This window comes from Sorex araneus, chromosome X (assembly GCF_027595985.1).
Source record: "Sorex araneus isolate mSorAra2 chromosome X, mSorAra2.pri, whole genome shotgun sequence".
NCBI lineage: Eukaryota > Metazoa > Chordata > Mammalia > Eulipotyphla > Soricidae > Sorex > Sorex araneus.
In genome coordinates this window covers 351,573,043-351,597,436 of record NC_073313.1, presented here as the reverse complement: position 1 = coordinate 351,597,436, position 24,394 = coordinate 351,573,043, and the positions used below count along the sequence as shown (strand labels likewise).

At 49.0% G+C, this 24,394-nt stretch overlaps 1 protein-coding gene, 1 long non-coding RNA gene and 1 other non-coding gene across 9 annotated transcripts in view; 2 read left to right on the top strand and 1 right to left on the bottom strand.

The window, feature by feature from the left end:
- Positions 1-24,394, top strand: part of CYRIA (CYFIP related Rac1 interactor A) — a 117,768-nt gene that overhangs the window by 53,899 nt on the left and 39,475 nt on the right. The window lies entirely within an intron of this gene.
- On the bottom strand, positions 452-5,438 carry LOC129400071 (uncharacterized). Of its 2 annotated transcripts, none has more exons than XR_008627415.1 (6): positions 4,957-5,438; positions 4,243-4,517; positions 2,888-3,179; positions 2,436-2,517; positions 1,934-2,021; positions 452-1,349 (listed from the first exon to the last, which is right to left on the bottom strand). It is a non-coding gene; the product is annotated as an uncharacterized LOC129400071 (long non-coding RNA). The 2 variants fall into 2 exon arrangements; XR_008627414.1 differs by having other exon boundaries at positions 2,963-3,179.
- Positions 12,839-12,911, top strand: TRNAF-GAA (transfer RNA phenylalanine (anticodon GAA)). The gene has a single exon. It is a non-coding gene; the product is annotated as a tRNA-Phe (tRNA).

Genomic DNA, 24,394 nt, shown 5'->3' with positions numbered 1-24,394 from the left:
TCAGTACCGGACTAGACAGCTGGTTCTAGTTCAAATACTCGTTTCTCCTCATAGAACTGTTTTTCCACTAAAGATTTTCTTATTTTGAACCTGACAGGTGGTGCAGTAGTGACGGCACCTCCCTTGCAAGTGGCTCAGCTGGGTTTGAATCCTGGCACCCCATCAGGTCTCCCAAGTCCTGCCAGGAGTGATCCTTGAGCACAGAGCTGGGAATCAGCCCAGAATACAGCTGGGTGTGGCCCAGACCCCACCCCCTTCAAAAATTTCCCCCTAGTTTTTGTGATCATCTTTTTTTTTCTTTTTAAATTTTTATTTTATTGAATCACCGTGAAAAAAATACAAAGCTTTCAGGTATAAGTCTCAGTCATATAATGATTAAACCCCATCCCTTCACCAGTGCACATGTTCCACCACCAAGAACCCCAATATACCCCCCTCCTACCCCCCCTAAGTAGCTAATGATCTTTACTTTATTCTCTCTATCCTTTGAATACATTCGATATTTCAATAGAGAACTCACTATTATTGTCTGGAATTTTCCCCCAACAATCAGGCCTGCTGAAAAGGCATCATTTAATAATTTCTCTTCACTGCTGAGAATGAAGACTCTATGAGTTTTGGATTTCTGATATTTTAGCTCAGTTCACAGTCTAGATGCATTTCTGTAAGAAGCCGCTGTGGGTGCCAAAATGGATTAGAAGACCTCTCGGATCATAGTCTTTAGGAGCAGAGGGACTGATCATCTTCTTGGCTTACTATCCCACAGTAAGTGGATCAAGTGGCAGGGACATGCAGGCCTGGGAGACACACAGCCCGTGAATCACACTCTCCATTTCTCCTCTTAGAGGACGGCTCATGCGTGGCAGAGCCAGGGCTATCCAGCTCTTGCTCCCGGGGGACCAGTGTGTTCTTCCTGATGGGGTAAGCAAAGTGGGAGGCATGGTACCTGGATTTCTTCTCTCCTCCCTCTAAGCATGAACTTTCCCAGCACGAACTTACTCTGACCTCTGCTTGGACCCAGCAGGAATATGCACTTTCTTGGGGTGTCTTTAAGAAATAAAAGATGAAAATCAAAAAGACAGGGGATAGAAGGGGAAAAGAAGGGAAGGGAATGAAAGCATAGTAGAAAGGATGGAGGGAAAAGGAATGAAGGGGAGGAAAGGGATTAGGAAGACGGAAAAGGAAAGGAAATGTAAGGAAGAAGATGTGACTAGAACTGTTGTAGTCGTTTATGTCGTTTTAATCTCATAACAAGTGGTTTTCCTTAAGGATATCTTTATGTATATCCCAGCTGGAAAGAATTCATTTCTTCTTCCAGTCCTGTAGTGTGTCTCAGAGTGGCAGTTTTCCTTGAAATAGGAAGGAAGGAGAGAGGGAGGGAGAAAGGGAGGAAGGGAGGAAAGGAAGGGAAGGAGGGAAGAAGGGAGGGAGGGAGGGAAGTAGGGAGGGAGGAAGGGAGGGAGGGAGGGAGGAAGGAAGATGAGTGTGCCACCAGGATTCGTGGGTTCTAGCCTGATCTCTGGCACCGACTCCCGTTGACCCTGGGCACCCCTTTCTATCTCCATCCTCACCCGAGGAAGTTTGGTTTGTCTGCCAAGGCCTTATGTTTCTCAGCTTGTTCCCGAGGAGAGTCCTTGAATGCTGCAGAGTCCCCCGGGAGGCAGCAAGGATCCCCAAGTGAGTTCACATCTGTGTCTCCCTCACTAAGAAACAGCTAGACCCCTCTCTTCTTCTTGGAGGGTGGGGTTTGCCTCAGCCCTCCGCCCCAGCTGGATCAGCCAATCAGTTCACAAAGTGAAAGTGATTCTATCCCCCTGCCCCCCCCCACCCGCCTCCGCCCCCAGCTAGCTCCTGCCTCTGCCCACCACTCCTGGGTCTGGCTCCTTTCTGGATGCTCTTCTTCTCTGGCTGAAAAAGAAACAGGAAACCTCACCTGGCGTGTTTGGCCAAGCCCCAGTGTCAGTCGGCCTCACTTTGGCATTTGTGAGCTGCCAGCCCTTGGCCCCAGGATTTCTCCCAACCTGGAAAGCAGGAAGGAAACTGGGTCGGGACTAGCCTGCGAACTGTAGGAATCCTTCCACCGACGGGAGTGCAGAAGGCGGGCTTGGAACTTGATTTCTCCGAGCAGCCAATAGTCCCCTCCCAGTAACACCCTCCACCCTGCCCCCCCCATGCCAGCCCCCTTTCTTCTGATCAGGAACCTCGGCCATGCTGACAGGCCAGGGAGAAGGGACGCGGCAAACCATTGGCTCCCTCCCGTTCCTGTACATGGGGCAAGGAGAATCTGGAGACGTGATGGCCTTTGCAGAGGCCCAGCTTCAAGGAGTGGCTCAGAGCAGAGAAGGCGCAGTGGAGTGGACTTAGGTGACCACGGAAAGCGTCCCACAGGAGCATGGACGGGGCCCAGCTTGCTGCCCTTGTGGTCAGCTGCTTACCATTTAGTGAGCTTTTGGGGAACCTCTCGGAACAGTGTCCTCATCAGAAACATGGGTGCCCCCGTCGTGCACGGCGTTGTAACTGTATCGCATGGTGATTCAATTAAAAAAGAATTACTTAAAAAAAAAACTAAAAATAATGACAAATCAGTAAAGAAACAGGGGTGCCCGTGGGAACTGCCCGGGTGAACTGCATGCTCAGAGAATGATCTCACGGGACACTGCAGCCATGGTGGTACCTCCAGGGGGTCCCCTGGGCCCAAGACCCTCCTGGGCCCCTTTTACTGGCGGGAGGGTGGCACACTGGCAGGTCAGCACCCCCTACCGCCTACGCACCCATGCACGGATACGCAACTCTGGGTGGACTTCCTCCAGCCAGTGCCCCTGCAACGCACGGACCCTGCGTCACCTCCGGGCTTTGCAGCACGTGCGAGAAGAATGTCCTTTCTCACCTGGGCATTCGTTTCCTGACCATCGCATTTCCTTTTGGTCTTTCCGATGCATTTTCACCTACAACGCCAACTCACCTGAACGGTGCCTGGGAAGATGTGAGTGGCTCTGTAAGGCCTTGCTTGCCTCGGCGCTTAGGTAGGGTCAGTCACTTGGATTCTGCTCAAGACGTCAATCGACTCCTCCGCTCAGCGTATGTTTCTGGGTATGTGTGTGGGTTCCGTCCTCCGACGACTGTTCTGTGAAGCCTCTCCCCAAGTGCAGAAAGCATGGAAAAGGCTGGAATGTCAGGGGCTGGAGCGATAGCACAGCGGGTAGGGTGTTTGCCTTGCACGGGGCCGACCCGGGTTCGATTCCCAGCATCCCATATGGTCCCCTTGAGCACCGCTAAGAACAATTCCTTTGTGCATGAGCCAGGAGTAATCCCTGTGCATCGCCGGGTGTGACCCCAGAATTAGGAATACGCTTTGGGGCCTCCTGCCTGGAGCACCCTCTGGGCCCTTTAGAACATTCCCTGCATCTCGGATAATAGAGGCGGGAAGGGACCCAAAAGCAGCAGGGGAAGGTGCTCAAAGGCTGGAGGCGGGGAGGGGCAGAAGCAGGTGGAAGAGACAGGGCGTGGGGGACATGGGGGAGGGGGATCTGCCTAAAGATGACGTAGGATGCGGGTACAGTTCTCCCTGGCTAGTGGGAGAGTCCCAGAGGGGAGAGGAGTTGCTTGAGGTAAGAATTTGGGGCCCGTCCAGGGCTAACTCGAGCTCAACAGCCAATCACGGAGAGGTGCCCGCCGGCACCAGGTGGAGAGCCCCCCCTTTTGCCCAGCTCTGGGGTGGGGGGGATGGGGGTTCCCGCTGGGAAGCACAGCACCCCTCGGCCCGCCGAGCGAGCGAGCACAGGCCCTTCTGTGTGTGTCCCGGCTGCCCCGGGGCCTCACAAAGCGTTGCTTTGTTCTGGGCCAAGGCAGACCTCGCCCTGGGGATGGCTCGGCCCTTCCTGGGCTCCTCTCACGCCGTGATAATAGACCGACAGGGAAGCACAGAACCCAGGGGACACTCTCTCGGCGCCCCACACCAACCCGCTGCCCGGCCGAGGGTGAGGCAGGTGCCGCCCCCCCCCCTTCCCCCCGACACCATCCAGACCCCGAGAGCAGAGTCCCGGCGCTGAGCTGCAGGCAGAGTCCCGGGCCGGATTAATTCCTGGCTCCATTCAAAGACTCGTTGTTTTCTCCCCCCCTCCACCCCCAGCTTCCCCCTCCCCCCTTAGATAAGCCAGTATGTCTTAAACACCTGAGTGTTCCGTTTTCCCTAAGCTGTTTAGAGACAGCGTTGCCTTGGAAATCCCGCGAAGGCACACATACCGTTTCGGAGGGGTTTGGAACATCACCTGGGCTAGCATCTGTCTCATTTTTTTTTTTTTTCTGGGCAAGGAATCTGAAGCTGGGAGCTGGGAAGGCTTTGATCCGAGAAATGGACTGGGGTAGGGGAGGCTAGAGGGGAGTGGGGCGGGGTGGAGGGATAGTAGAGTGGGCAGGGCTCTTGCCTTGCATGCAGCTGACCCGGGTTTTACTCCCAGGCGACCCAAGCATCCAAGCCCGCCAGGAGTGATTCCTTAGTGCAGAGCCAGGATTCATTCCTGAGCACCACCGGGTGTGGCCCCAAACCAAAAGAGATAGATAGATAGATAGATAGATAGATAGAGAGAGGGAGAGAGGGAGAGAGGGGGGAGAGAGAAAGAATGAGAAAGAGAGAGAGAGAGCGATGGACTTGACTCCCACCCCATGTCAGGCTCTAGCCCACCGTGGGGAGCTCAGCAAATAAATGTTTTGTCATTTTCCTTGTGGCAAGTGGGATCCATAAACAAGCTCACTCATAAAGGGCAGAGCAGGCAGGCCATGGGCCACCCCCCATCCGCCCTCCCCCCTCCCCCCAGACTCAAGGGTCCAGCCCAAACCACAGTGGACTTGAGATACCAACAGCTAAAAGGGGGCATTGTCACCGTGCCTCCCATCTTTCGTATAGTGCAGTGACCCCCCCTCCATCCCCTCCCCCCAAGCTATGGCCTAGTCCGTCACCTGGCAAGTGGACGGTGCGCCTGTCTCTCCCCTCATCTCTGTGCTGCCCACGGGCCACTGGACGCCACCACGCAACCTGAGGTTATTTTGTTCAGCTGGGCTCTCAGCTGGGCTGGACTGATCCCTGTGTTTGAAAACAATGGGCTGTGTTGGAGGGGGAGGAGACGTAGCCTAAACAGCACTTGCTCTGTCTGTGAGGTCTGCCCGCCCGTTGGGGGCACGAGGGCAAGGCTGTCAAAGGCAGAGCCGGCTGTGGTCTCACACCAGCCTGGGAACCCGGGATGCAGGGGGGAGCTGTAGCCAGGCCAGCGAGTGCTGCTGGAGTCAAGCTAAGGCAGAGCCCAGCTCAGACCCCAGTGTGGACGTAAACTGGGTGAGCGTGTTTGTTTGGCTTAATTGTGATCTTGGTGGGTCAATCTAAACAGAGAAATTCCACGGTTGACCTTGCTGCCTTCTCTGTGTACTGCCCGCTTCCTGCAGAAGCATCCCCCGTGTAAGCAATGTGGTCCTTCCGAGTCTGCCCGTCCGTCTTGAAGAGGGACCTAATACTGCTGAAAAAACAGACGCGGGCCAGCTCTCTGAATTTGCACCAGGATTATTCTAAAACCCAGGTGGAGTAACATGTTGCGATATGGAACGCTTCATTAAAGTGAACGATAGAAATTGATTTTGATAAGCTTGGGTTTGAATTATGTTTTTCCTCCTTTTCTCTTTTATATTTTTTACTTTGCAACCGGAGTCGCTTGCTTCAGCCACAAGACAGATGTCTCCCTGGGTGGAAAACATGATTTAAAAAATTAGCGGAAAGGGCCAGGGAGGATGACTATTAAGCCAAATGACTGAATCTATTAATTTTTTTTTCTTTCTCAAATGCCAGGGTTCCATTTCTGGCAGACGGATCAAGGCCAGTGCTTTCGAAATGACCTTGAACGCAAATTGAGTTATTGCATTAAGCGAGCACCAGCTCTTACGGTCCGAATTTGAATTCTTGTTTACATAGAAGGATAACGTTAAGAAAACATTCAGGATGTTGACATTGATTGCTCTGTCCCTTCTACAAACTTGGGCTTCGTGCTGAGAACCCTGCCTGGGTCTGGCAACGGGAATGTGTGAGGAGAGTACCCCCTAGCGGACATTGTCGTGAACTGCAAGCTCTCGCCTTTGCAGAGATTCTGCCTTTCAGAAACTTGGAAAACGAAACCGCTTACTTACTTTGGAGGTTTCTTGGAGCATTTAAAATGGCATCGAATTCGGGGCCGACCCGAATTCCACAGCAGCTGTTTCTGCTCTTCGGGACAAGGATTTCACTTAGACAGGTCCGTGCGATCCACTCGTCACTAACGACCTTGTTTGCTCTTCCTTTTGCTCTGAAACTTTTAAGTAGAGTATGGAATCCCTCTGAGTCTTTCTATGTTGAAACTAGTTATGTGCTTATTCAACTAGGTAGGAAAGTAGGGAAATTATATATTTTCCCCTCTCCCTTCCTTTCCTCCCACTCTGCGTCCTTTTTTTCCTATTGATTAAGACATGTTGGCCAGGAACTTCACATACATTTGTGATATGACATAGTTATGGAAAGTGTCTATATGGAATTGTAGGAATTCTCTATCTCTTTCTTTCATAAATAGGAAGGTGAGTGGTAAAGCAAGGGTTTGGATTTGGGTGTAGTATGAGGCATCCACTGAGTTAAACTGAAAATGAAGTGAAATGGGGTAGTTAGATAGCCTGAGAGAGTCAAGTCTTGCCAGATAAACAGAATTTGGGTTTATGCTGTGACTTGTAGAAGGTTTGGAAATGCTTATTACTTATTCAATTAAACATTGCTACTTTCTGGATAATGTAAATGAACTTCAAAAGTCTTGGGATTTGAATAAACATAGTCTCATTTTCCCAGGGCAATTTTATTTTGAAAGCCAAATGAACACAGATTGGGTCTTTGCAAAATTCTACCCCCCCCCAACTGATAGCCCTCATGTTATCATTTGCTGTTACTTTAATTGCACTCAGACCTGGGTTAGGCTCATTAGAACTGGAACTGTGGCAGATTCCCTGTTGCTTCTTAAATTCCGAAAGTGAAAGGTCTAAATCCGAGAATGGCCATGTAGATCTCTGCATGCTTGGACACCACGTTGTCCGAGCATTGTCTGACATCAGTACTCTGGGGTCCCATGCACCGGATATTAATATCAGCATATCTGAGCTTTTCATGTTTCCAAAGTGCACAAGGACTAGAGAACGATTTCTTGGTAGATTAATCATGTCACTTGCTTTCCAAATCACAACTCTTACCAAGATAAACCCAGTGACACCCCCTGGTTGCAGGCCTCGCCACTTTCACACTCAGAAGTGCATCATGACTCTTTTCCAAGTAACTTGAAACCCAAAAGGACTTGGAGGAACAGAACCAGGGGAAGCTCGGGTATTCCTACTGTTAGCGTGCAGTTCTGCTGCTTGGATGGAAGTTGCATCCCATTTCTAATTAATGTGTTCTATTAGACAGCCCGAATTCTCACCACTTAAATCCCTAGGATGCTGGGTGTTGGGAAGCCTTTCCTAGGCCACCTATGTTAATTCAAGTGGATTACAGATAATAGGATGAGGCTCCGAGCAGAGGAGTAATCTCTCCCCAGGCACTGTGGCATGTGACTGAAATGAGATCAGGACTCAGCCTGTAACTCCCAGGGCACTCCATGACATTAATGTCTTCCCAACCCAGGCCCACGCAGAAACCCTCTTCATACACTGAAGGCACCGAGGTGCATCTCATCTCAAGATAAAATGAGACTCTCTTCATTTCTGCTTTCAAAGCTTTATATTAATGAGTCCTCAGCTAGTTCTCCTAGCCTTCTCTCTTTTTCTTCTCCGAGCCTCACTTCGGTTTTATAATTCCAGCCTGTCATCTATGAAACACACGCTTACTGGCCATGTATTTGTTTCTCTGTGCCCTGAAGTGACCACTACCCTCTCTTCTTGCACAAATGAGAGTGTGGAAAGTAAAATCCCAGAGAATCTCAGAGCCGCTCTGAGATTCCGTGGAGTCCAGAGGAAGAAACTTCGGTTTTATTGAGAGGAGCTCCATGGCGATTGTCGTGTTTATGAACGAAGGACTTCCTTCCTTCCAGGGTCTATGTGGATTTCCTCCTGGGTGTCGGGCCCAAGTCTGAGATTTGGACTCATGGGTTATTGATAGCAGAGATGAAAATGGAAAGGAGAGACGGTGACTGTGAGGGCAGAAGAACTAGTTTGGACTTGGCTGGTAGGAGGTGCTCTGTGGAAAAGTATAAAGACCTGGATAAAGACCTAAGGGGGGAAAAAACAGGTCCAGGGGGTGTGGGGGGGTCAGTATTCCAGGGCAAAAGACTAGCAAGACCCAAGTTCTTATGGAAGAAGTGTGTGGTAAGTTGAAGAACATAAAGGTGATGAGCGGATAGCCGGGGGTGCGGGGAGGGGGGAACTCAGGACATTGGGATGACATTCTCAGCCCCTGCGATTGTGACTAGGGTCATTATGTATTTTACTTTGATCGAGACAGGAAGTTGTCAAGGGGGCTTAAGCCAAAGAGAGACAGGATGCAGCCTTTAAAACTGCCCTTGAAGCCAGGAGGATCACGCCATGGTTTGGAAGCTGGCCCCACGTGGTGGTGGTGGTGGTGGGGGGGGTGGCAGGCAGTTAGAATGGAGAAGGAACCACTGAGTAAATGATATCGGAGGGATGGCTCAGGGTGGGAGACGTGTGCTGAAAGTAGACCAAGGACCAAACATGATGACCTCTTAGTATCTGTCTCACGAATCATAACGCCTCAAAGTAGAGAGAGAGTAAGAAGGATGGTACCTGCCACAGAGGCAGGGAGTGGGGTGGGGAGGGGGTGGCAGGTGGGACACTGGGAACAATGGTGGTGGACAGTGTGCACTGGTGGGGGATGGGTGCACGAGCATTGTGTGACTGAAATATAATCATGCAAGTTTGTAACTGGATCTCACGGTGATCCAGTAAAACATCTTTTAAAAAATAGCCCTTGAGCTGTGGCTCAGGCGATCAGGTGGTCGCTGGCAGTGAGAGGAGAGGAGCCGGGGGTGGGTTCAGGAGCCCCGACTCTGTGAGAGAGATGGGAAGCCCTGTGGTGTGGCGGGGCTCAGGGCTCGGAGGCTGGTGTGGGCAGTGGTCAAATGTAAGTTCCGTCCTAGAATGGGGGTTTGTGACTACATACATGAGGGCTGCGAATAGGAGATGTCAAGAATCACAGCATCCTTTTTGGACTGGGTATCTGAAAACATGGAACCGATGATTTCTTTCTTTTTTTTTTTTTTGCTTTTTGGGTCACACCCGGAGCTGCACAGGGGTCACTCCTGGCTCTTGCACTCAGGAATCACCTCTGGTGGTGCTCAGAGGACCATATGGGATGCTGGGATTCGAACCCGGGTTGGCCGCGTGCAAGGCAAACACCCTACCCGCTGTGCTATCACTCCAGCCCCAGAACCGGAGATTTCAATCCTAAGTAAGACTTGGGCAGTATGGATTTTGTGGGGAGAAATCAAAGCATTATTTTGGTTGTGTAAAGTTTAAGGTATCTCTAAGAAGCCAAGAGTGGAAGAGTAAAAAAAAAAAAATGTTTAAAGTAGGGATTATGGCAGCATTTAGCATTTGGTTATTTACATATGGTGACTCTTGTTTCTAAATCCCCCTTGAAGAAGGTGAGCTAATCCCTAGTTTACTCAGAATGACGGTGGGATTTACTCAGGTAGGGTAAATGAAAGTTGGGAAACATTTGCTTCAGTGACGCTGGTCATCAACAGCAGCGCCGGACTCCAAACCCAATATCACGGTCTGCCTGCGATACGATGACCATCAGGAACTGGCGCCTGCCTCATTCTAAGAAGGTCCACCGAGTGGCCAGGCCTTTCTTCCATCTCTGAAAAAGGCAGCTAAGCCGAGACTTGCAGCTGAGTTCACCATCTGATTTTCTAGTTGAGCCGGACCAGGCATTTCAGATGCTGGTGAGATAGGATACCCCAGGTTCTGGAAACAAGAACTCTGGAAAACAAGAGCCAACAATAACAATAAGAAAGAAAGAAAGAAAGAAAGAAAGAAAGAAAGAAAGAAAGAAAGAAAGAAAGAAAGAAAGAAAGAAAGAAAGAAAGAAAGAAAGAAAGAAAGAGAGAGAGAAAGAGAGAGAGAAAGGAGGAAGGAAGGAAGGAAGGAAGGAAGGAAGGAAGGAAGGAAGGAAGGAAGGAAGGAAGGAAGGAAGGAAGGAAGGAAAGAAGAACTGTGATGCAGTATCAAAGAGAGAAAATTACCTTTCTATCCTAAACACAGTACCAATAAATATTTCTTGTTGATGTCGTTCTCGGTTGCATTGGTCAGAGATTAATGCCTGTCCTGCTGGTGCTGATGGAGAAGGGGAGTATGTGTGGCAGTGGAGGGTCTCTGCAGAGGAGGGCAGGGCAGGGGAGTGCTGGTATTTATTCTGCAGACACTGCCCCGGAAAGTCAGAGCTGATGAATTATATGGTTTGCCCGATGCCCTAAGCCAACACCTGTTGCAGTTGAGGATGAAACTAGTTGTTCCGAACTCCAAAGCTCATGCTTTTTGAATAGTGCAGCCCTTCAGAAAAGAAATGGGGAGTAGAGAAAGTGGGTTAAGCCACTCGTGTTGCATGTGGCTGACTCGAGTTTAAGCCCCAGAACCGCAATGTCTCCTGAGTGCAGCCTTTGAGGTCCCCAAGCACCACGGCAGGGTGGCCCTGGTCATCCTTTGCACACTGCAGGGCCTGAGCTGTGTGGTAACCGTGGGTGCTTAGCTCCTGCATGGAACCTCTCCCCTGGTTGGCCAGGCAGCGCCGTAAAGAGCCCCTCGGCCTCCCATGCCCTGCTTTAGAGATCATTCCCCCCACACTTCCAAAGGAGGAAACGAAAGACTGGAAATCCTCCGATCCCGCGGCCAAGCCTTCTCCGTGTCCCGGACCCGCAATTCCGGAGACGGTCAGCAGAGGGCGCCAGGCGCCTGGGTTTCTGGGGCCTCTGCCCGAGGCCATGTTGCATGAGCAAACGTCTGCAGCCGGCGCTGCGAGCTCCAAATGTCTCCTTGGCAGGAAATCCACGAGGAGCACTGCGGGGTTGTGCAAACAGCCTTACAATGTCCATTTGTGTGTCTGCACTCGGCGTCGCCCGCGTCTCCCACAATGCTCTGTTTTTTTGGGGGGGATAATGGGGCTCTGTGGACCCATACGCCTTGTCATGCAAAGGGAGTGACCTGTGTGTGTCATAAATGGGCTCTTGTATGATTAATAGCCGTGCGAATGAGCCCACAGCAGCCGTTCAGCAGTGGGTTTCCCCTCTTCACAGAGGTGGTGGTCTGAGGCAGCTTTCTTCCCCTTGCTCCGGAGCGCCAGTGCGGAATTTATAGTGCAAAGGGAAATGACTTGTTTGCATTGAGGTTGCAATTTTTTAAATATATATATGCAAGACAGGAGGTGCAGAAAACTAGCGTTTGTTGTTGGAAGGAGGCCTGCTGCATGCCAGCTGCTAAGCTAAGTACTTGGCCTGCGTCAGTTTGCACAGTGCATCCTAGCACTGCGCAGGAGGCCTTCTGGGTGGGGGCTCAGGCTGAACAGAAGGCAAGGACTTGCCCAGGCTCATCAGCGCTCAGGCCTGACCCCCTGGTTGTCCCTTACCCTTTTCAACATGCTCCATGGTCCCCCTGCTTGGAAATACCCTTCTCCCTGGTGACCCTGCAGGCCAGTTGGAACTTTGAAGACCATTGAGAGGTTTCTGTTTTGGAGTGCACGGAGACGAGGGGTGTGTGATTGTACCTCATGCAATGATGTGCAATATTATGTGTGTGTGTATGTGTGTGTGTGTCTGTGTGTGTGTGTCTGTGTCTGTGTCTGTGTGCGCACACGCGTTTTTCTGAGAGGGCTGACTTTTATTAAATTCTCAAAAGCAGTTATATTCACAAAACAACAAGGCCGCATGCCTCCAAACATTCCCATTTCAGACAATGCTGGTTTCCTCTGACCGGTTCTTCCCGGTGCCTGCTGTCTCTGTCCATCTTGCAGGTGACATCCTACCGTTTCTCTGCAGTGACGGCCTATTTAGGACGTCTGGTCTGTTTTTGTGGACGGAAAGGGCAAGTTCTGCATGGCAGACCTGTGTGTGGTGTTTGGGTGGGGGGGCCGGGGAGGGCTGGTGGAAATGGGTGAGGGGCATCATGGCAGCTCAGCCCCTGGGAAATTCACAAGGGCGTTGCTGTTCCTTCAGCCCGCGGGTCCAGTAGGATTTCTGGGCGAACAGTATTTGATCTGTGCCTTGGCAGGCTGAAGGGATGCCCACAGGCAGCGGCCACAGGAAGTGCTGGCCAAACACAGGGTGTATCAGGAGCAAAAGGAAAACAAATCAGAGAGCAGAACCAGAAGCAAGGCGGGGAACAGAGGGTTTGGCACTGTCCTTGTTCTGACACAATGAACACGTGTGTCAGAAAGCTTGAAACTACAGAGAGCTTCGCGTCAGAGTTTGCAGAGACTGAGAAGTACCAGGCTCTCCTTCTCGTTACTGACTGAACAGTCAGGTTGGCAAGCATCTAGGCTCGAACAAACCTTCCAGGCAGTTGGGATAGAGAAGGGACCACCATGATAAAGCACGGTGGCACTGTCGTCCCGTTGTTCATTGATTTGCTTGAGCAGGCACCAGTAATGCCTCCATTGTGAGACTTGTTGTTACTGTTTTTGGCATCTCGAATATGCCATGGGTAGCTTGCCAGGCTCTGCCATGCAGGCTGGATACTCTCGGTAGCTTGCCAGGCTCTCTGAGAGGGGCGGAAGAATCAAACCTGGGTCGACTTTGTGCAAGGCAAACTCCCTACCTGCTGTGCTATCGCTCCAGCCCCTACCAAAATATCTCAGTTGGGAGAGCATTAGACTGAAGATCTAAAGGTCCCTGGTTCAATCCCGGGTTTCAGCAGTTGGCATTCACCATGACAAAGATAGTTGGAAGTGATCACTCTGGATAAGAACTGCTGACTGAAAGCAGGTAAAGGAACGAACATGATAACCTCTCAGTACCTGTATTGCACGCCATAGTGTCCCCAAAGTGTGCAGAGAGAGAGAGAGAAAGACAGAGACACAGAGACAGAGACACAGAAACAGAGAGAGATGGAGAGAAGGAAGGTGCCGCCATAGTGATAGGTGGGGGGGGGGAGGGAGTGTGGCAGGAGGAAAACTGGACAATGGTGGTGGGAAATGTGTACCGGTGGAGGGATGGGTGTTGGAACAGCGTATGACTGAAACCTGACCATGATCAGCTTTGTAACTCTGTACTTTATGGTGGTTCAATAAAAATAAATATAAATTAACACAATAGCAGCAACAACAACAAAATAGACAACTTCCCCCCCCCCAGTGCTCACCCACCCTTCTCATCCCAAGGAATGCTCGGGGACAGTCCTCCTGGCTAACTCTGGGGTGCAGGCCAGAGATTGGGGCTTCAGACACATGTTTGGCTTGTAGTGCTGAATACTCTGCAGCTAGGTAAAGGCAACTTTGAGAAACTGCAAGTGAAGTCAGTTCTGCCTGTTGGATGGCTTTCACTGGGATGTCTGGCCTCTTGCGTGCCTTCATCCTTCAGCCATTAGATTTCTTTCTTTCTTTCTTTTTTTTTTTATAGTGCTTACGGTAGTTTTTGATATCTTACCACCACCCCACACTGCCACCAGACCCAGTCTGACCTGGGCAATCTGCCTGTTGATCTATTAGCATGCCATTTCAAATGGCCCCTTTGTAGCCAGAGGGTCCATTTAAGAAAAGTCATCCTCCACCCAAGGACAGTAGACACCAGGGCCAGGAATATTGCCCCTTAGTGGGAAGCCTGTCTCATGAGCTGGGGGAGCAGGCAGCTGGAAGAGAGAAGGGATCAGTAAGCCAGTGATGGTTGGAGGGATCGTTCGGGGTGGGAGCTGTGTGCTGGAAGTAGATAAAGGACCAAACGTGATGACCTCTCAGTATCTGTATTGCCAACCATAGTGCCCCAAAGTAGAGGGTGAGTATGGGGGAAATTGTCTGCCATGGAGGCAGGGGGAGGGATACTGAGAACATTGGTGGTGGAGAATGTGCACTGGTGGAGAGATGGGTGTTTGATCATTGTATGACATTGTATGACTGAAACATGAAAGCTTTGTAACCGTACCTCACGGTGATTCAATAAAAAAAAAATTTACAAAGAAAAGAAAAGTCAGCCTCAGTAAACCTAGACTTACAAACCAAGCCCCCCACTGGCCTGGGGGCGGGAGCAGTGATATCCAGGGGGCTTCCATTCCCCAGACACACTCGTACCTCTAGACCCACCCCTCCCTGAGCCTGCCCTGCCAGGCACACTTCACCACCTGACAGCCAGCCGTGAGTCAGGAAACTCCAGCACCAACGTGCGAGTCAGCTGCTTAGGGTTTGAAAACGTGGCCGAGGCCAGGAAAATGCCTTTCTACTTTGTAAGTCTTGTAACGTAATGGAAGTGGCAGAAATCGGTCTCAGCAACATTTTTTTTTTTTTACGCATGAGTTTTTTTTTTCCTATAACGTGCTGAGAGATGGCAAACGGTGTGAGGGTGGGTAGAGTTGGAGGAGGAGAAAGTGGTGGAGGGCAAGACCTGGAAGGGTGGCTGTGAAGAGTGGGCGTGGAGAAGCTGGGAGGTGGCAGGGGGTGGGGTGTGTGTGGGGGAAACCCAGCTGGAGCTGTGTGGAGAGTTCGGTGAGATAGGGGGTCTCAGGGATGCAGCAGAGACCAGTCTCCAGTGCCCGCTGGCCCTGCATCTCTCTGCGGAGGGAGGACAAGGCCTTGAGTAGACTAAGGGAGGGTGCTGGGGGGAGGGCAGCTCTTTTTAATAAAATTATTGAATCACCATGAGATGCAGTTACAAACCTTTCATGTTTGAGTTTCAGTCATACAATGATCGAACACCCAGCCTTCTGCCAGTGTACATTCTCCACCACCAATGCCCCCAGTATCCCCACGCCTCACCCCCATCATAACCCTCCTCCTCCCTCCATGGCAGATAATTTCCCCCATACCGTCTCTACTTTTTTCTTCTTTTTTTCTTTTTTCTTTTTGGGTCACACCTGGCAATGCTCAGGGGTTACTCCTGGTTTTGCACTCAGGAACCACTCCTGGCAGTGCTCAGGGGACCATAAGGGATGCTGGGAATCAAACATGGGTTGGCCGCGTGCAAGGCCCTACCCGCTGTGCTATCACTCCAGCCCCTCTCTCTCTCTACATTTGGGCATGTGGTTTGCAGTAGAGACACTGCGAGGCCATCACGTTTGGCCTTTTATCTACTTTCAGCACACTTCTCCCATCCTGAACCATGGAGGGGCAGCACTTGAGAGCAGCCCACCCTCCCAAAGTAGCCATGATGGCTGGAAACTCATGGCGGTTATGGTCTTTTAAGTCTCTGAGCAAAATTTAGAATTTGGAAGGGCTTCCCGGGAGGATGAGCAAAGGATGAGACCCAACCTTGGAAAGGCAGATGGGAGAAGTTGGAACGTCAGAAGGGACATTTGCTAGAGGGGAGAGGGGCTACAGGACAGAGCCCCCTCCCCACCAACCCACCCCAGCTTAGTGTCCCGGAGAGGAGGGACTTAGGAGAGCAGGGTGCTTGGTGACCCCTTGGCAGCACCATAGTCAGAGCAGGGGTCTTCATCACTCTGAAGACTTCCGGAAAATGGTGGGGTGTAGAGCAAGGGAACTGACGGTCTGTCTGATGTGCCAGCAGAGCCTCACGACCCCTGACTTCTGGGAGTCCCTCTTGCTTTCAGGATTCAGAGGGAGGCTGTTTGGGAGAAGCCGGCCACACAACTCGGGCAGCAGTGCTCAATGCAAAGGGTTTCCAAGATGCAGGATGCTGCAGGCTGGCCTTGTCAAAAGTCTTTGGAATGAAGCAGGTCTGGCCTGGGTGGTCTGAGGCCATCAGCCTCCCCCTCTCCCCCCCACTAGACCGGGGCAGCCTGGGGAAACAGTTCTTGATTTCACAAGTGAAAAGGAATCCATTCCCTAGTAATTCTCCTGCCGCGGCAGGCTTATCCAGAACAGAGACCCATTTGGCTTTCGTTGCCTTTTGGGGGTTGCTTACATAATTGGTGACATCCCAGACCCCCCAATCTTTTGATTGCTTCCATATTCAACTGCCATTTGAAATTGGGGGCTGGTGCACACTCACTTTCAATCCCTAAAAAAGAAAAAAAATCTTACTTTGTCCTCATTTTCTTGGAGACTTTGCTGCTATCATATTGACGTTTAGGGGGCAGGAAACTAGCACTGATGAGCTAATAATCTATTTTAGAGAACTGAACTCAGCTCTTGAAAGGGGCTGCTGTAAACCTGCACTTAACTGTTCCATTCCATAATGGTCTCTCGGCGTTCTTGTGAGAATTCCCCGGGATTGCCTTCCGACCGGACTCCGCAGCTGGGACCCCACGGGTGGGACGGGCCCTTTTGAGGGACACCACGGTATTAATGATCGATGAGAATATTCAAGGCATTTTCCTATTTGAGTGCCATTACTTACAGTGTTAAAACGTTTTTGAAAACACATTTTGGCCATTAACTCATTTTTATTGTCAGATGAAAGGGCTTAATAGACTCCCTCGACTTCAGTTTTGCGCCTTCGTCTTGGAATGAAATCATCTGGTGGATACTTGGAAACCCAGTTGGCCGCGGAATCAAAAAGCTCATGACTTCACTGTAACCGTGACAGATGGACAAGGGGCTTCCCGCCCAGCCCAGCTTCTAAAATGGCTAAGCTGAGTGCTTTCCGCGAGGACTAGAACCATAGCGACTCCATTTTGGAGAGCCAGACTCCATCTTGTGCCTTGGGGTCCCATGGGTTGACAGCCTAGTAAGAAAAACATGCCGGACCCCCAGGGCCTGGCCATGAACGCCCAGACAGCTGACCACCGATAGCAAGGATGGGCCCAGTCAGTGGGACAAGAAGTGTGGACCTCTGAGTTTCGCTCCTGTGCCCTCTGCTTGCTTAAGCGAGCAAGGCCGTGAGAATTCACCTGGTGGGGGGCACCCAGACACTTAGGCAGGAGGGTACACGGCTTAAAAAGAAAATAAAAACCTCTCCTGGAGGGCAATCAGGGTTCCAAGTCTCTTTGGCTTGGGACCCCTCAGCACTCGATCCCTTGTCTGGTGCCCTCAGCACTGAATCCCTTGTATGAGTGTGTTTGGGTGTGTGAAAAAAAAAAAAAAACCCTCAAAAAAAAAATCCATCCTGTCTCTGTGTGTCACTTCAGATTCCTGAAGTTCTTCCAATGGATCACCCTCCTGGGACCCCCAACTCCCCAGAAAAAAATGGGTGCTTATTGCATTTAAGAAAACTGCCTTTTGCTTTTTTAAATTTTTTTTAATGAATCACCTTAAGATAGAGTTACAGATTTACAAACTTGATTTGATTGCATTTCATTTTTTTTTCTTTTTTTTTGGGGGGGGTCACACCTGGCGATGCACAGGGGTCACTCCTGGCTCTGCACTCAGGAATTACCCCTGGTGGTGTTCAGGGGACCCTATGGGATGCTGGGAATCGAACCCGGGTGGGCTGCATGCAAGGCAAATGCCCCACCCGCTGTGCTATCACTCCAGCCCTCATGATTGCATTTCAGTCATACAATGATCAGAGCACCCATCCCCCCACCAGTGCCCGTTTCTCATCACCAGTCTTCCCTCCTACCACCCTCCTTATCCGCCCCCCCCGCCTTTTGCTTGAGAAGTAATTTTTTAAGTCCCCTCTTTTGTTGCGGATATATTATAAGCGAATGGTTGACTGGCTTTGCTTCTAATGCGAACAGCTTGGTCGTGTACGTAACGGACCAGGGAGTCTGCAGGTACCAGGGGAAGGTCCCTCTGAACCCCGGGAATGCCAGACATACCCACACAGCCTTCCCTTTCTCCAGGGCCAGCTCCTCGGTGTGGGGAGAGAAGGGTATTGGCTGTGCAGCTGCCGTGCTGCCTGGGATTCTGAATTCTCTCTCCAACTCTGAGCTTTTGCGAAGGAGGTTGAGAGGCAGATCAGTTTAAACCCAGCCCAGTTTAAACCACGCCCACTCCCAGCCGACATTCCGAAAGCCGCAACTGGACTTCTCTGCTCCGTTCTGCGGGGGAAATCGCGCAACACTATTACTGTTAGCTGGTCAGACTTCACCGTCAAACGAAGGCAAGTGGGTAGCAAATTGCAGCTCGAACCCTGGGCCTGGGTGTCCGCCAGGCCCCTCTGGGCTCTGCACACAGGCCCAGGTGTCTCTTTGGCAAACTTAGCAGCCCCTCCACCTTTGAGTTTCCTTAACTTGTCAAGTTTCCTAATAAACTCTGGGAATTTATGCTATCTCAATTGCTATGTTCTTAATTATTTAGAGATCTTAATTGCTCATTTCCTAAAATTAAATTAAAACACAGCAGCGCAAACATGTTTGTATACCCTTGGATATTTTTTCTTCACTTTGCCTTGACTATCCACTGGACAAGATCATACTAAGAATTTTTTCCCCCTAGATGGCTACCTGTGGGTTGGAGTGATAATACAGCAGGTAGGGCGTTTGCCTTGCACGTGGCCAACCCAGGTTCAATTCCTTTGTCCCTCTCGGTGAGCCCGGCAAGCTACCGAGAATACCTCGCCCACACGGCAGAGCCTGGCAAGCTACCCGTGGCGTATTCAATATGCCAAAAACAGTAACAGCAAGTCTCCCAATGGAGACGTTACTGGTGCCCACTCGAGCAAATCAATGAGCAACGGGATGACAGTGATCGAGTGATACAGATGGCTGCCTACAGGCCAGAACTGTAGTGAAGTGTAACAGCTCTGCTGGAGAAGATCTGAAGTTCTTGATGATACAGGAGGGAAGGTATCATTATGTAAGACCCATGATGATATAGAGAAAACCCAAAGGAGTCTTTCAGGGGTCCTGATTTCCAAACTCATCCCAGAAAGGGTACGTGAGAGGGACACTGATGGCCAGAGCTGTTGCTTAGAGGTCAAGGGCAATTGAATTCCAGATTTTACTCTGCACTTAAGAACCCGAGCACCTTTAGAAATCTCTGAGTCTATTTCTTTCCCTTTCCATTGGCATAGCCACAGATCCTACCTACCTCGTAGGATTGTTTTATTAAAATACTACAACAAAAGTCTCATCACTCAAACTAATAGATCATTCAGAAAAGCTATTGATCATCAATTTGCTTGAGCGGGCACCAGTAACGTCTGCATTGTGAGGCCTATTGTTACTGTTTTTGGCATATCAAATACGCCACGGGTAGCTTGCCAGGCTCTGCCATGCAGGCGGGATACTCTCGGTATCTCCAAGAGGGACGGAGGAATCAAACCCAGGTTGGCCGCATGCAAGGCAAACATTTGAAAAAAAGAAATTGGTTTCTGTTCTTGACGGGAGAAAGCAGGGTTCTCTTTGAGAAGTGGCGGGTATGAGGTGGGAGGTAGAGAGCGCCCCCAGTCGGTGACAGGGGGCCAGTGGCCAGGTCTCTGCGTCATGTGCATGCATGTGAGTGTTTTAGGGTCAGGAGTCTCAGGAAGAACGGTCGGATTTGTGTTAGGCAGAGAGGCTGGCTGGCTGTATGGAAGTCAGAGGAAGTGTGATCAGAGTAGAATTGGAAGTCTAATATGATCATCTTCTCTTCTCTTCCATCTTCAGAAAGATTCCTCACCCTCTGAACCTCTTTTTCTTTTAGTAAAGGTGGGAATCGTAAGGGCCGAGTGAATGCCAGAGTGGTGGGTGCTCCAGGCACATAGTAAAAACTCAATAAAACGCGAGTGTTCTTGCTTCTGTCATATGGCACTGATGACAGTATTATTATCCACAGTTGCTCTGATGGTGCTTATTATGTACCAGGCACATACTGTTCCTTTCACATTCAGTGGACACTTCTGAGCATTTGCCCTCTGGGATGTGAACCGGGTGGACAGTCAGAAGTGAAGCCTGTGCTTTGTGGACTGCATCGCTAGAGTGTTCAGCTTCTGGTTTCTGTAATTGCCAAGCTCTTACACCCTTACGTGTTCTGTGCATTCAGGGGGCTCCACTGACTGACTCCCTCAAGTATCCTTAAAGGTGCATTGTCCAAAATGAGAGAAGGGGAAAGGGGCAGAAGAAACTCTCCACCGTGCTCGTATTAGATTGTCTTTGCTTGGGATAGGAGCTGCTCGTTGCTTTTCTTTGGCCATGCCTCTGGCCAAAGGGTCAGTCCTGAGGAGGGTAAACTGAGTCAACAGCAAATTTGTGCCCACCCCACTTCACCCACCCTTCTATTCTTGGGCATTTCAGTCCTTTTATCAGAGCTATTACATGAATCCTTGTGGCAACTTTTCTTTATTAGGTAATTGTGTTTTTTATTATTATTATAAAATGGACTGGAGCAATAGCACAGCAGGTAGGGCGTTTGCCTTGCACATGTCCGAGCTGGGTTCGATTCCTCTGTCCCTCTCGGAGAGCCCGGCAAGCTACTGAGAGTATCCTGCCTGCGTGGCAGAGCCTGGCAAGCTACCCGTGGCGTATTTGATATGCCAAAAACAGTAACAACAAGTCTCATAATGGAAACGTTACTGGTGCCCGCTCGAGCAAATTGATGAACAATGGGACGACAGTGCTTTGACAGTGGCAGTGCTACAGTGCTATTACTATAAAACATGGTCAATTTAGCCGCAACCAGATGTTTAAAAGTTATCTTTTATATTTTTTGAGTAACCTCACTCTTCCTGTGTCCAAAAGCATTTATCTACACTTGAGTTTTATGTTGAAAATGAACATTAGTCTAAGTTAATATTATCTGGAGACCCCAGGTGCTATCACAAACACATAAGTATTGTTCTTTTGAAAGTTAGCTTTCTTTCATAAGCATTGATAATTTTTAGCTTCTATATTTAATTTTAATCAATCTAAGTTTTTTTAATTCCTGGAATATTTATATTTGTACCTATATATCATTCCAAAACACACTGGAATTATTGGCTGGTTGGATTCATTTGGTAAAGGGGGAAAGGAGTGATGTTGTAGAAGAGAGTTTCTTGCCCCCGTGCCTGGCTGTCTTCATGGGGGCCCCTCAGAGCAGGGCAGGTTGAGTTTTCCCTCCCTGCCCCAAGCAGAGCCCCAGCAGCCAAAGACCTCCAGAACCCAGCCACAGCCCCTCTCTGCACATTTGGATGAGCCTCATGCAATAAGGAACCAGCAGAGGAACCCAGGTGTCTGGGACCTGGGGCTGAGATCTCCAAGCCTGCTCGGGTCAGGACTGGACCTCCACCCAGGACCCCCCCACCCCTTTTCCAGTAGCTAGGCAGCCACACCCACAAACTGCCCCCAGCGCCTTGTAATCCCATCAATGGCCAAGATGCAGAGACTATAAAACAAAGGTCCCGGACCTCTTATAGCCTAGTTCTCCCTCTCCTGGCAAGCTACCAAGAGCATCCTGCCCATAAGGCAGAGCCTGGCAAGCTCTCCATGGCCTATTCAACATGCCAAAACCAGTAACAATGATGGGTCTCATTCTCCTTACCCTGAAAGAGCCTCAATGCGGCACCGCTGGGAAGAATTAGTAAAGAGAAGCTGCTAAAATCTCAGGGCTAGGACGAATGGAGACGTTACTGACTCCCGCTTAAGGAAATTGATGACCAATGGAATGACAGTGATACAGTGATATATGAATTCTCCTATATATATTTTGAAGAAGAAATCAGGTCATGTATTTGAAATAGAATATTTTACAATTTCTATTTTTCTATAGTTAAACATATTTGTGCAAATGTATCATGAATCTTGAGAAATCAAACCTGAAAGAGAAAAATGCAACTTACACTATTTAGGGGATGTTATAGTTCTTTGATTCCTGAATACCTTGAGCTATAACTTAAGTTTTAATGTTGAATAATTATAGCTAATACTTGCAAAGCATTTTATAGTGATCACAGTGCTTTACCCTCATTTATGCAGTTCTTGCAATAATCACATGCGAGAGATACGATTTTTATTCAGACAAGGAACTGAGACCCACAGCTAAAATGATTTACTTACTGAAGAATACAGGCAGGAGAGGGAGTGAGATGGTGTTTTATATCTATGTGGCCATTTCATTTCTTCTTTCTGGTCTCATCCATTTCCTACAAACACTCTCAGTTTTTTCCCTTCTATTCTACATTTTCCCCTCTTCATGTATTTCTGTGCTTTAATTATGTATGCTTTAAATTAAAGAAGATAAAATATTAAAAATAATTCTTATTAGTTCATTATATCATCTCAGTAGTAATGTATAAAGCAATGCATTGTGTATGTACTTAGGAACTGTTTGAAAAGATTAGAGTATCTCTGCCCCGAGGAATATGGCCAGTGGCTGTAAGAGAAGCCTCACTGTATCACTGTCATCCTGTTGCTCATCTATTTGCTCGAGCGGGCACCAGTAACATCCCCATTGTGAGACTTGTTGTTACCGGTTTTTGGCATATCGAAATGCCATGGGGAGCTTGCCAGGCTCTGCCGTGCGGGTGTCATATTCTCGGTAGCTTGCCGGGATATCTGAGAGGGATGGAGGAATCGAACCTGGGTTGGCCGCGTGCAAGCCAAACACCCTACCCGCTATGCTATTGCTCCAGTGGCTGTAAGAGAAGCCTCAGGGGCAAGAAATCATTTCAAGTGGAGCCCGGTGCTCAATTAAAAACAGTCATGGTCTCTACCCTATGGCCCTCTGTGTGAACTCATCTCTCTTTAAGTTAGAAACACTTTTATGAATTCTTGTCAATCTTGGCAGGAAGAAGAGATAATGATCAAATCTATTCTCCATAAGGGAGATAAGGTATTTCTATCTTTATTCAAAGAGAATTTGTTTACATATATGATTTCTAGGTTACACAGGACTGGACCTGACACCCAATATCACAAAATCCAGTTTGAACCACAAGTACTGGGAGTTCCAGTGACCTTGATTGATGTTAGGGTTGAATTCCAAAATCCTTAGTCTTATCCACCAACTCACTTAAGCAGCCTGTACAGATAGAATTCTGTAGCCTTTTAACATTTGCATCTATTTTCATATGGGTTTTTTTAAGGTATTACTAAATTTTAAGGATTTGACATACTATCCAACTATGACAGTAAAATCATATACAAGACAGATTTTTTAGGAGGAAGCTAAATCCATTTTGGTCTCTTGTGATGCACAATTAACACAAAACTAGGAAATGAAGACTACTTAACTCCCATTAAGGCATTTTATATAAAAGTGGAGTCTTCCACAAAGCAGTAGTGTCGCCTTCCTCCAAAAAGAGCCTCCATATCTGAGCTGGAATCATTCATTAAGATAGAAGCAGGTTCTTTCTGAGAGACCCAGGAGAGTTTATAAATTCATTGGCAGGGATGGATTTTATTAGTTCCAGTTTTTAATTTACCAGTACCTATTTATATCAGGTTGTGCTCAAAAATGTGTTAAGATTTCATTAAGACTACAGAGGAGTTTAAGATTGACCAAAAGAAAAAAACGGAGATTTTATTTTCCAAAAAGAAACAATCTTTTGCCTTCTACTTTGTGTGTGTGTGTGTGTGTGTGTGTGTGTGTGTAACTGCCGCCATGCTCCAGACCACTTTTCTGTGGCTTTGCGACCATGCGACACATCATAAACACTTCCTACCCATTGTCCATCATTACCTCACCATATTTGATGGGGTTCAAATATGGTGTGAATCATCAGAACACCTATAATGGCGATTGGAGGCCGCCCTAAAAGCCTCCATCTCCATCGGAGATCCTGGCAAGCTACTGACAGTATCCCGCCCACACGGCAGAGCCTGGCAACTACCCGTGGTGTATTTGATATGGCAAAACCAGTAACAACAACGGGGTTCATTGACGCTGGAAGAGCCCCCAATATGGCAGTGTTAAGAAGGACAAACAAGGAGAGACTGCTAAAATCTCAGGGACGAACTAGGCTGCCAAAATGAAGAAGGACTAAAAATGACTGTTTGCACTTTTAATGCACGTACGCTGGCATCGGAAGCATCCGTCGAGAACCTGATGGCGCAAGCAGAAGATCAAGTATGATGTCATTGGATTGACGGAGACGAGAAGGCATCAAAAATATCACGCCGTTTTTGACACTGGAGAAGAACTGTTCCTTGGAACATGTGACAGTAGAGGCGTCAGTGGTGTCGGTGTCCTTGTCAACACGAACTTAGCCATGAACATTGATTCATTTGAATGCCTAACAACCCGAATCAGACGCTTATGGTTGAAATAGATGTGGCTTGTGCCAGCAGTTTCTATCTTTGTTGTCTACGCACCAACATCCAACGATGATGAAGAAGAAATTGAGAAGTTCTACATGGAGCTGGAGAAGTTCTATAAAGAAGACCACACCTTCTACAAGGTCATTGTTGGTGATTTTAATGCCAAGATAGGACCTAGTTAATCACCCGA